The sequence below is a fragment of the Atractosteus spatula genome, chromosome 14 (assembly GCF_055471065.1).
Source record: "Atractosteus spatula isolate fAtrSpa1 chromosome 14, fAtrSpa1.hap1, whole genome shotgun sequence".
NCBI classification, from domain to species: Eukaryota; Metazoa; Chordata; class Actinopteri; order Semionotiformes; family Lepisosteidae; genus Atractosteus; species Atractosteus spatula.
Genome location: NC_142719.1, coordinates 36807203 through 36819555, shown reverse-complemented (window position 1 = coordinate 36819555; position 12353 = coordinate 36807203).

Below are 12353 nucleotides of genomic sequence, written 5' to 3'. Positions count from 1 at the left end.
ATGAGAAAGTGACCTAATGCCATGGATGTCCTCCTTCCAAAACATGAGCCCCATTTTTGGGATGATTTTGGTTGACAGGGTATTTAAGGCTCACAGTTCAGTGAACAGTCTGGACAAGCATGTGCCCAGGAGAAGAATGGGACAGAATCCCACAAGACAGCATCTGCAGCTTGGTGCAAAGCATATGCTGTAGATGTACAGCTTGTAATGCATCCAGCTGTACCTACAGTACACATGACTCTCGCCAGTAACTTTCACAATGGGCACAGTTGATGAACCCTGTCCATGACAAATGTAAATTAGCATAATGGATTTACACATGACATGTTTGTTCAATAAAATTTCAGTGCACCTGAGACAGCTAAGATCAGGAAAATTAAAATATTAACTTTGTGAAATGTTTGCAGTTACGAGTGATAAGTTCCTTGTGACGCTCAGACTATTAAGCAAAACTGAGCAGTATGCAAAATCAACAAGACCAGATTTTTTTCTAATTTTGCATTTTATCTGGTACATTTGCTTGACAAATAATAAATTTTTTTGTCACTCAATGCACTCTGTTCCATAAGATAATCATATCTTGTAATAATAAGGTATACTGGCATTTACCCAGTTGTAACTAGTGTAATCACATGGTCCATCGATTTCAGCTCTACTGAGTAACAATTGTCTTGATTTCTTCAAAGACAAGACTGTGACTAGACCTCTTTTTATTTGAAAAGGACTAATAAAATAATAACATAAAAATTGACATGAGCTTCACATTTGCACCACAAGTAGAATTATATTAAATTTGAATTTATTCTAAATACAGTACCTTTACTACCTTACTTACCACAGTACTATCACTACCTTAGTGAGAAACACAATTAGTTGAGTGGATTCTGTATACAATGATAGTGGTCCACATAATTTCAGAATAAATACACCTCAGTCAGGCAGTTAAGCAAATATTCAACCATAAAGACCAAGAAGCTTTCAAAATAACTCAGGCATAAAGTTGTTTTACAAAGGCACAGATCAGAAGAGGGGTATTAAAACATTTTTCTTTGAGAATTGTGAAGTTGATAATTAACAAGTGAAAGGCACCCAGACATTGCCTAGCTCAGGCTGTCTCCTCAAATTGAGCAGCTTGTCAAGGAAGAAATTTGTTAGGGAGGCCACCGTGAGGCCAACTGCAACTTTGAAAGAGTTACATAGTTCACTAGCTGAGATGGAAAAAATCCTGTATTGTTGATCCATGGGTCAACAATATCCCAGTCATTCTACAAAAGGGTCTTGTATGAAACTGAAAAAAACATCCTTGCATCCTTGTTAACAATCAGCATGCATACAGGCAAGTAGAAGGCAAATATGATGGAACAAGTTCTGAGCCTTTGCATGTGCATAAATGTAAATCAATGAAACACAAAAGATGGTAGACACTGCACTTGATGTATGAACAGAATGCTTACGTGTTTTATTATTTATAGGTGCTTTAATACTCTGAGGAAACTGCAGTTTGGAAAAAACTTCAAGGATATTCTTAAAATGACATTGAAGGTCATACTGGGTTCATTGATGCATATAAAAATGCTTGTTTATGCAAGATTTCCTTCGGCAGATTATCCAAGGTGTTGGCAATAACTTTAATAGTAAACGGTCCTCACAATAACATGGTTTAAACTGCAGTATTGATTTTAATATAATGTTTTCACGTATTTATGCAAGCAAATGTTATTTCTCTGCCCCATTAATAGCTATATACATGATCTTCAATAATTAGAATCTGAAATGCACTAATTCATTTAAATAAAAGTGATATAACATTTACATATACTGTGTCTGCTCTTTTTACTAGTTTTAATATTGTCCAAACAATATACTATATGAATATTTAGTAAGGTGTTTCATCACTTCATTATAAAACATACATGTATCATCAATGTCATGAACATGAAATACTAGAATTTAAAATGTGCTGAAGTTTTTAGAACTCCAAATAACATTACACTCAGATATTAAAGCAAATCCTCATATCTATAAATAATGTGGTCTGATATTTGTTTACTTCCTGGGTAAACTCAATGAATTCGGGAGCAACATTTGAAAGGTTCAAAAAGCAATTAATCTTAGTTATAGATTAACTGTTTTAAAAACTGTCAATGCTTTACTGCAAAATATAGTTCAGAGAAAAAGTTTGTGAACCACCTTGGGTGGTCTGTATTCTTGCATATTTTAGAAAATGTACTCTGAACTTCATACAAATCTTAATAAAGATGAGGATAACCTGATTTAATGTATAACAAATACATATCTGGATTATTTAATTAACAAAATAAATGACCCAATAGTAAATATCCTTGTTTGAATTAGTACTGTATATGAATCCTTGAGTAGCAATGATTTCATGTTTCCTTTAACTCAATTTCATATTGGCTTTTACAACTTTTGGCCCATTGTTCCTTAAACTGCTTCAGCCCAAGTGATATGATCATATCCTTGCATGAACAGCTTGCTTGTTCATTTCCAATGGAGTTTATGTACAGACTTTGAATTGGCCAGTAGAAAATGCAAAATGTCTGCTTCAACCATTCTTAGATCTTCATGTAGATTGTGAATTATTTTGAAAGTGGCTGCATTACCTACTTTCAACTCGCCATCCATTCATCAGCAGATAAATGGATGGTCTGACATTCTCCTCCTTCAACAATGGCAAGTCATCCAGGTCCTAAGGCAGCAAAGCTGCCCAAAATTGTGATACTCCAACCATCATGTTTGACAATCAGGATATTGTGTTTTATGTTTGCCAAACCAAACATTTCTCATTGAACATTTAACTTGTCTGTCCACAGTACATTCTTTCAGTTATCTTGTGGAGCTTTCCTCTGTCCTGGAGCTCTTTGATGAACAATGCTCTTTTTAAGAGCAAGTGTTTCTTCCTGGTTAGCCTTCCATGTTACCATACTGTATAACTCATGAGCATCAAATACTCTTTTCCTGAGGTCCTCCAAAAATCTCTTTTCATAATGGCTCCACATGTTTCCAATGTATTTTGTATGGTAAAAACAAAACTCCCAAAGTTTCTGACCATTATGTAAGACAAGGGTGCCCGAACTGAGTCATAATTTACTAAGTACCCAATTATTTAAGCATCTGATTCTTATTATCCTCTTAATTGTGCTACATAAACTAGGTTCAAATATTATTTCGCATACACTCATTCATAATATGTGGATCTTTAGTGCATTTGCTTTAACTACACAACACTTTACAATCACCTGCTTAATCTGTGATGTCCGATTAGTTTGCTTTATGTATCAAATTGGTCATCTTGTTTGCCAATATAATATATTAAATACTTGAGCTTTGTATTTTTCATTTGTGCATGCAGGGCTCACTTGGTTATTTCTTGCTTTGTCCTCAAGCCTGAAATGGCATATTTTTTATCAATACGTTTAATTTTCAAATTGAAATTGGGTTTTGTCTGACATTACTGAATCAACAAATACTTCTGCTAACCCATAAAAATGAAATAACTTTTTTAGCAAATCTTAATTCAGACATTTATGTCTGCCTTTATAGAACACTATTCACATTTGTCAGCTGATAAAGCTTTGTTTTGACACCTCTGGTCTTTCATAATCTCCCATGACAAATCCTGCATCACAAATATCCCCTTTGCCTGTAGTGTAATTTTGTATGGAAGTAAGAATTCCCTGATTGCTGTAGTATATTTTTCATATGGCCTCACAGATCTGTTTAATATAGTCTGTTGACTTTGATAAAGTGTTCTGTAGAAACCCAGGCATATTACCAGCTTCCCCTGTTAAATTCATGATATGCCTATTCAGCAGAATTACATGGTGAGCCTTCAGAAAAGCCCACTGGCACACTTGCAAAATGTAAGTTTAACAATGCTATAGCTGGTGTGATTTAACATCCTGATGTCCCCCACTTGGCCCAGATTGCATAGTTAATGCTAACATGCTTATACATTCAAACTAGCAATGGACACTCTCACGTGTTTTGTGCTCTATTGTATCATCAAATACGCACAGAATGTCAAACCTCTACAGGACATCACCAAGCTGTTTACTCTAATATTCCTTTAACCTCAGATCCTCAGATTGCATTTTGGTTAATGTTTTTTTTTAGTTTCCCAATAAAAGGAAAAAAAAATAAAAACAAAGTGTTAGCAACGTTAAATTAGTCTTTCAATAATTCCTTTCTGTAAGTCAGTCATCTCTAGAATTTTAACTATTGTTATTCCCCTTTAAATTAAAATGCTATCTCTCTTCATTATATTTATACTGAGTTTTTATTCTATGCCAGCAAACAGGAGTCTGCACCCACGTGAGAAGACATAATCCTCATGACACACTTATTTAATTAAACATATACAAGATAAAGTCTATTTAAAAATAGAAACAGCAGCACATTTGGAACATGAACATGCTACTGAGTTTCTTTGATAGTAGCATTGAAAGCAAGGGTGTTGATGAAATCTTAACACAACTGAGCAAATTCCATTCTGCCGGAAGACATTATAAGTAGAATGTGATTAAGTCATGTGAGACTGCAGTAAAAGCCATGTGTTAAAGTCAGTTCTTCCATTTCCTGTGCCTGTGGTTTACACCACAAGATAGACTTACAAAGATAAAAAAATACGTGCAGACATGTTAGTTGAAATGATATCGCAATTGCACCATCGTTATTTCTACTCCAGACACTTTATTAGATTACAGCTGTAACTCAAATGCCTGATAACTCATTTTGTCTGGATTAAAATCATTACTGCTTTTGTAAATGTTCGCAAAAATATTGTTTTTATGGAATTTAGCACTATACGCCTGTTTATAAAAAAAACATAAGTTAATTTACTATAAAACATTAAGATGCAGACAAGAATTGATGTACAAAAAATCGTTGAACAAATGACCTTATTATTAAAGTTTTGGCACCCTTAGTTCACTGGTTAAAAACATCTTCTGGAATGAGTCCTGATGACAATAGTCTTGTTGACAGTGAAAGTGTGTTGATAAGTAGTTTATTTTACAATTTTGTGAGTTACAAAATACACTTAAGTATTCAGAGTGAGATATTACTATCACCTGGGACAGGAAAGAGGAAATTTGGTGTAATAAATTCTTTGCCACACAGTTTTTAGTGCTGTACCTTTTTTAAAGAACATGAAACTAAAGTTGCATTGTTTGCACTGTTGAGCTGTTGGACCTTCATATATACAGTACGTAAGCATTTTCTGATCATTAGTGACCAATTCTAAACTGTTGGCAGACTAATAACTGGATTTAAGCAATTCTAGATTTAAGCTATTTCTGTAAATATTAACTAGTCAAGCATCTATGGGACAGGTGAATTTAAGGTCTGAAATCTCAAGTCAGTTTCAAATACTGTACCGTTTCAAATAGTGGATGAAGCAGTGTGTCTGAAAATATAGAGGACCCTGATTAACAGCATGTGGTCTCCCTGGAGATAAGGTGGCTAACATTGTTCAAAGAGTAGACGGGGTCCAATCAGGTGTTGTTGATGTTGGGACAAAAGATCTCAGCATTAACTTAATTCTTTTTCAATACAAAACAAGATCATGGGAACAAACTGATCAGAAGGTCAAATCAGTAGTTTTCTCTTGAGAGGAATCTCTTTGCAACATGCAAAGAGAAACAACTGGAAATGTTAATCTATAAACACAACCCAGTGTGCTAAAGAAGGCTTTCCTATGGTAAAGGCTACATATATGTAAAGATACATGGAATGTTTTCAAATGAAATGGACACCAACTGTCTTGGGGCAAGGACCGAGACAGAGATCCTTCCCACAATAGAATTTAAAAAGATTGAAACTAGAAAAGAATGGGGGAATAAAAAGAGGATCTGTAAGGGAAATACACAAGGGAGTAGTCAAAGAGAACCCAGGGGAAAATTAAAATGTCAAAGAACAAGGTAATTAAATCTGTATACCTAAATACCAGGACTAAGAGGAAAAAAAACATTAGAAGTAGATGCCACTGCACTTGCAGGAGATTATGATGCAATTAGAATCACTGAAACATGGAGAGTAATGATGACAAATACATTAATGGATACACAACATGCCAAAGAAACAAGAAATATTGAAGAGATGGAAGTGTAGACTATACATCAAGAAGAGCACTTAGGAACATAGAGGTAACTAAGATAAATCAGGAGCTCCACAGTCTATCGGTCAGACCCCAAAAAATCTTTCAAAGGACAGTGTTAGGAGTATGCTACAAGGTTTCATAGTCAGCCATATGATAACAAAATCATTGATGTATGTATAAAGGAAAAATGGTTATTGTGGGAGATTTTAATTTTCCTCACATATATTGAAAAAACCATTAGAGATGTCAGCAAATGAAACTAAATTCAAAAAGCTAACAATTGTGTCTTTTACACAGAAAGTATTGGAGTGAATTCCTGTATTGATCTAGTCTGTGCAAACAATTAAGATAGAGTAAAGAAAACAAAGGTCAGAAATCCATTAGATAGCTGTTATAAAATGGTAAGGTCTGGAAATATAGCTTTTTTAGTCTTAAAGTGGAACTGCAAGGAAATGTTAACGTGAGAAAGAATTTGGTATTGATGAGTGCATTCCGAACCACAATGAAAGTAAAATGTACACAGTTATATGTAACCATATTCTGCAATTCAGAACAAGGCAACAAAACTACCAGTGATGTGAAGCAGTCCAATTACATTTTAAACAAGCAGGCTTGTGAATACATCTCTTTTAATCCAATAGAAATATTGTTAGCAATTTTGAGACGGTTTTGCCCACAAATACAACTTGTTAACTCTGCATGCTGATCAAATTGAACTATTTCTGTGGTGAAATTTCTGCTGCACAAATTGTAATTGTTCGCTAGTACATCACATTACATTAAGCATTACAGTGACTAGTGAGCAGGAAGGGCCACTTCACATCATGATTTGTGGGAACCTTCGCTCTTGCCCATGGCGAGACCAACGATTTGCGACATAATGAAAACTTACAGTACTTTCAGAAAGGTCACAATTTTGTGCTTAATTCAAATTTTGAAAAATGTTTCTATACCATCAATGCACTTATTTTGTTACCTAGATTTAATAATCAGTCTGAGAAATTGAGACAGCAATTCCCCTTTAAATAGAGAAAGGACTACAAGGTTATAAAGTAGACCAAATAAACATTTTAGGAATCAACAGTAAAACTATCAAATACAATCAAATACAAATCTACAAGGAGTGCGTTTAAAATGTAAAATGAGATACATTTTTACTCAAATGTTTGTCTGAAACTATATACCCACCCAATATCCCAAGTTCTTTCATGAAGCTGATGAATGAGATCTTTAGATCAATTAGTTGCTAGCAACCAAACAAGTAAACTGGGTTGAATATCTTCCTCTTGTCGGTTACCTTTCTTATGCTCGTATAAATTAGCAAAATGGTAAGCTTGCTTAGAAATCATTTGATAATATAGTCTATTGGACAGTTTCATCCTTCACAAGCCCAATTAAGAAAGACTAATACGAACAGGATTAGTGGTTTACGTTTGAGGGTGTGACTGTTGGCAGAGGTTCTTATGGGAGATAGATGGAGACACTCGGGTAAAAATCTAACTAATTTTAAGTCACTACTGGTTAGGTCAGCTGTGAGGCTGGCTGCAATCATTAAGAGATTTGTTGTACAATGTTTGTGCTTTATACATTCTAATGTGTACATAACTATAGCTGTGAACAAACTCTGGAAATTTTAAACATTAATCTCAGGCACTTTAGGCTCCTGTTAGAAAAAAAATGGAAAAGCCTATTTCTCAAAGTTATAAAATCAATCCTGATAAAGCTATTTTTCCTTTCCTCTCTTTTCACTTCTTAAAAATAAGACTCAGAGAATGTTTGCACATTTATAAAAGCAAATACAGAACTTAAAAAACATATTTTGTTCAATGGCATATCCTTGTTTAATAAAAAAAGATGTTTACAGAATTCTTGATGTCATTTGATGTATTTACTTAGATATTAGGAAAATAAAAGCCATCTTAGATGTGAGATGTCTAAGGTGATCAAAGTAGATGTGTCTTCATTTAGGGTAAAACAGGTCACTTATGCATAAACTGGCACAGATCAGAATAAATTATTCACTTGACAGAGCCTTGCCAACATGTACTGTAGGATAGGTGTAATAAGCTACAGTACATACATAATTTGATATTGAATATTCTGAATCAGCTGAATCAAAGCTATTTTCAGTAATTAAGGTGAAAATGTAAGTATAAAAATATTGCTTAAAATTAAATTGCCTAAAAGTCATGCATAATCTATAAAAAAAGGTTAAAGACCACAGACATCAAAATTAAAACTACAGTACAAGTAATTGACTTTCATTTACATTGACAAAATAAAGTATTAAATATACTGTATGATTTAACTCTAAAATACTAATTACAGTTTTAAATATGAGAAATTTATGAAAAGTCATATGATGTCTATCTACATGATAGAAAAAAAAAACTAACATCCCTTTGATGACCCAGTGCCACATCTGGAAGTCAACAACTGTAAATAATACATAATATGAGCATGAACAAACAATGACAATGTGAATCAATAAGATTCAAAGTGGTTTTCTCTATTTTATTTCTGATAAATCCTAGTAGAAGAAGGATATTGTAAATCGCTTATGCTCAAACTGGTCATCTGTTTTAGTTTCAATAAAATATGAATGAGTGTTTTCTCAAATATTCACTAAAACAATTAGGCAAAATCTAGTGGGGTGATTATTTTGACAAAATGTTCTGATATATGCGCCTTGTGTAATCTCTGTAAGAGTTACAATTACTTGTTGTTGCTGATTGATTTTTCCTATCTCACTCAGGTCTCAAAAATATCCATTTTGAATCTTCTCCAAAGCACGTTACATCAAGAATAACATACGTTGACTACTTTACCATAGAAAATTGCAAAAGAACAGTTATTGTTGGTCTTGGTTACAGTCAGCACAACAGTTGGCAGAAATCTATATACAGATCATGGAATAGAACAATGACAATTCTCATTATAATTTCACACATAGTAAGACCTGAACGTCTTAAATGTTCCTCTGACATAGCTATCTTGTTGAGGGATACAATTGCCTAAAATCTCATTGTCTACCTAATTTTGATTATGTCAAAATATTCCCATTTTAAAAACACATCAGAATTCCACATACTGTAAATACATTAAGACCCCTAAAAGAAGGTGAGTCTATTAACGAAGTCCATTGTTCCATACATGCATGCTTTTAATAAGACATTAATTCATACCTTAAGTCTTAATTTACATCACTCCGTGAGTCTACACATCTCTAATGAAAATGATTCTTGTAACCTACATTAGGAAATTAAAATCCTATAATTATCTCTAACTAATGAGAAGGGAGCATCCAGTGATTAAGGGAATAAAGTGAGGGTTTTTTATTATAATTTGATTCTGCATTTCTTAACTTTCACCTTTAAACTTGCAGAATGCTAATATAGTAGACTATTTTTAATTAACCTTTTAATATTGCAGCTGTGATTTTTCTAGCTGCCTAAGAAGGTTGTTTGGTGAAACAACCTCTAAAATATGCAATATTTAACAATTGCCTTGTTTTGGTCTCACCTTCACCCATACAGCAGTGAATTTATTGAGTAGATGAACAATGACCAAGTCAAAACATCAGATGGATGTATTTGCAGCTGACCTGGCAAATTAACTTTATAAATATTTTGAGCTTTTCGGCCAAGTGCAGACGATATTCAGATCCTGAGGGGGATAAAGGAATCATTGTCATCTACAGTATAAGAAACTTGAATCACTGGAATCCTCCCACTAGATTTTTTTGAATGAACCAAAGTGCTGATGCACAGTCAGTGATGAAAGGGGTGGAAGAGTGAAAAGTGATGCTTTCAAATGGTTGTTCCAAACTTCAGTTAAAAGGGAAAACCTTGCGTGTTTTTCTTTTGTTGAAGATTGAGAAGCAGTGGAATAACAGTGGCAATTACAATGTTGCAGGATTTCAATAAAAACAGCAGAAATTAAATGACTTTGCATGCCATCACGATTAAGAATATAATAAAATATAATATACAAAATAATTATACAAAACAAGATGGTAATAAATTGTAACAAATGTTTATAACTGTAGATCTAATGAGTCAGTGCTATTACTGTATATGCAGAGGAACAACTTAATTCCATGCTGAAAACAGAAAGAAAAAACAAGTTATTTCCATTTTGAAAGACAAAAAAGAAATGAAGAAAGAAAAGAAGAAAAGCCTTCTTTCACCTCTACAGCCAAAATGTTTTTTCTTCTTTCTACTTTTCAGCATGGAATTAACCTTTTAATTCCGAGGCAGTTCCCCATCAAAACCAGTCATACTTTGTTTCTCAAAACTAAGTGCTGTGAACAATTTTGTTCAGACTTTCAATTTCTTTTGTTGTTAAAACAGAGCGGTGTATCTAGCCAATGGGTCTATGACTGGACAGGGTTTCCAGCTGCTTATATTTAATTTCAGTTGTACATTTGATGCATTTTCAAAGATCCCTCACTCAGATGTGTTGTACAAAAGCACTGGGCCCTAGAACAGCACAATGCATGATAAATACATTTTTTTTTTGTCTTTACGCTTGAGGCTAAGCTTATCTCTTGCTTTCCCACATGGAAAGTCCATCTGAATCTGAGGAAAGCAATGCACAAAAGGTTAAATCCTCCCCATCATTGTGGATTGGAAGAGATTTGGCCTATGTTGCTTTCCAAACCAATATGGATGTGATGGCAACATTTTATGTGTAGGATAAGCCCTAAAACCTAATGAATTATGTAAAACCACAATGTTGTGTGAAAGATGCAAACAAATGGTGTTGTCTTTAAGCTTAGTTGCAGATCAAACTGTTGACTTCATTAGCAAATCATAATGCATTCAAATCAAAAGAGAGTGCTGTATTTCAATAAATAACTGACTTTTAAAAATAAAAAAACTAACATTACAGTCGAAGTCGAAGGATGTGTTTTTTTACAAACACAGCAAAAAGACAGACATACAAAGAGACTTTCATGTTGCTTAACATTCAATGCAACACTCATTTTGTATGACTGAGGACATAGGGTAATAATATACTACAGTAGCTATATCATACATTTTAAGATTTTTCTGGGCCTTGACAGTTTTTCTATGAAAATTAATCTGAATTGAACAGCAACATCACGAAAGAGGTTATATTTTGTGGCATGTTTCTTTATGTATTTATGAAACAACATTGGCTATTTATGAAAAGACAGTTTTCATAATAATTAGCAATACTTGAGGCTATGTGTTTAAGATTCCTGGGTCGACGTGTCTGTGTCTTTTCAAATATTTTCTTCCTTTACTCCTTGTGGGTAAAATGGATCATGAGAAGGATTGGGATTTGTTGAAAATCTGTTTTAACACCAACTCAGACCCAAAAGCAGCCTTGTGAGAAGCTTCTTCTCTAATAGTTCTACTATTTCCGATAGTAGGGCAAGCTTAAGCAAGATGGTAGCTCCAGGCATTGCCTCAGGGAAGAAAAAGCCACGAAACTCTTGCCGACTAGAATCCACCCTTAAAATTAATTGACAAAATTGAATTATGATGTACATTAGTTAATTTAGTTTATTTAGCAAAACACATCTGCAAATCAGGTATTTTGTACAAAATCTGTGTTCATAATTTTGTGTATCATAACATGTGCATGTGTTGAAGAAAAGGTGTAAATCTTGTAAAGGAATGTCTGTAGTATCATTGAAGACTAAAGAGACTTGGTCTGTAGAAAATACTGATGGTCTAACTCCTTCCATGGTCTCTGGGTGTATTTTTCAAGGATTAGTATAAGTGACTCCAGTCAGAAATACTTATTCAGTTAGTTACAATACTTCACAATACTTCTTAAAAAATATTTTGAAAATAAAATCCTACTTATAATTTTCTTTTCCCATCTGTAATAGTTTTGTAAATCTGCCTCAAAAATATATTCTATACAGTATGATTTAGAGATAAAAAATGCATTGTTTATGCACTACATCAATGCCACCTGTCACTGCAATGTCACCCCTATGCAAAGATGGAGTTTGAGGCTTGAAGCAGTGCATAATGTTCATGTTTGTGATGACACACAAATACCTTCAGGATGTAGAAAAAGAGGAAGACAGACACAAAAACCATTCACCAAACTAAAACTCTTGCAATACCACTGATGACAAATAAATTACCCTGCTATCTCTCTTGAGCAGAATGGTTACTCTAGTCATTCTGTGGATTTCATATGGTAATTCAGTTCTGTTGACATGTGGTATTAATGACTGCTGCTGAAG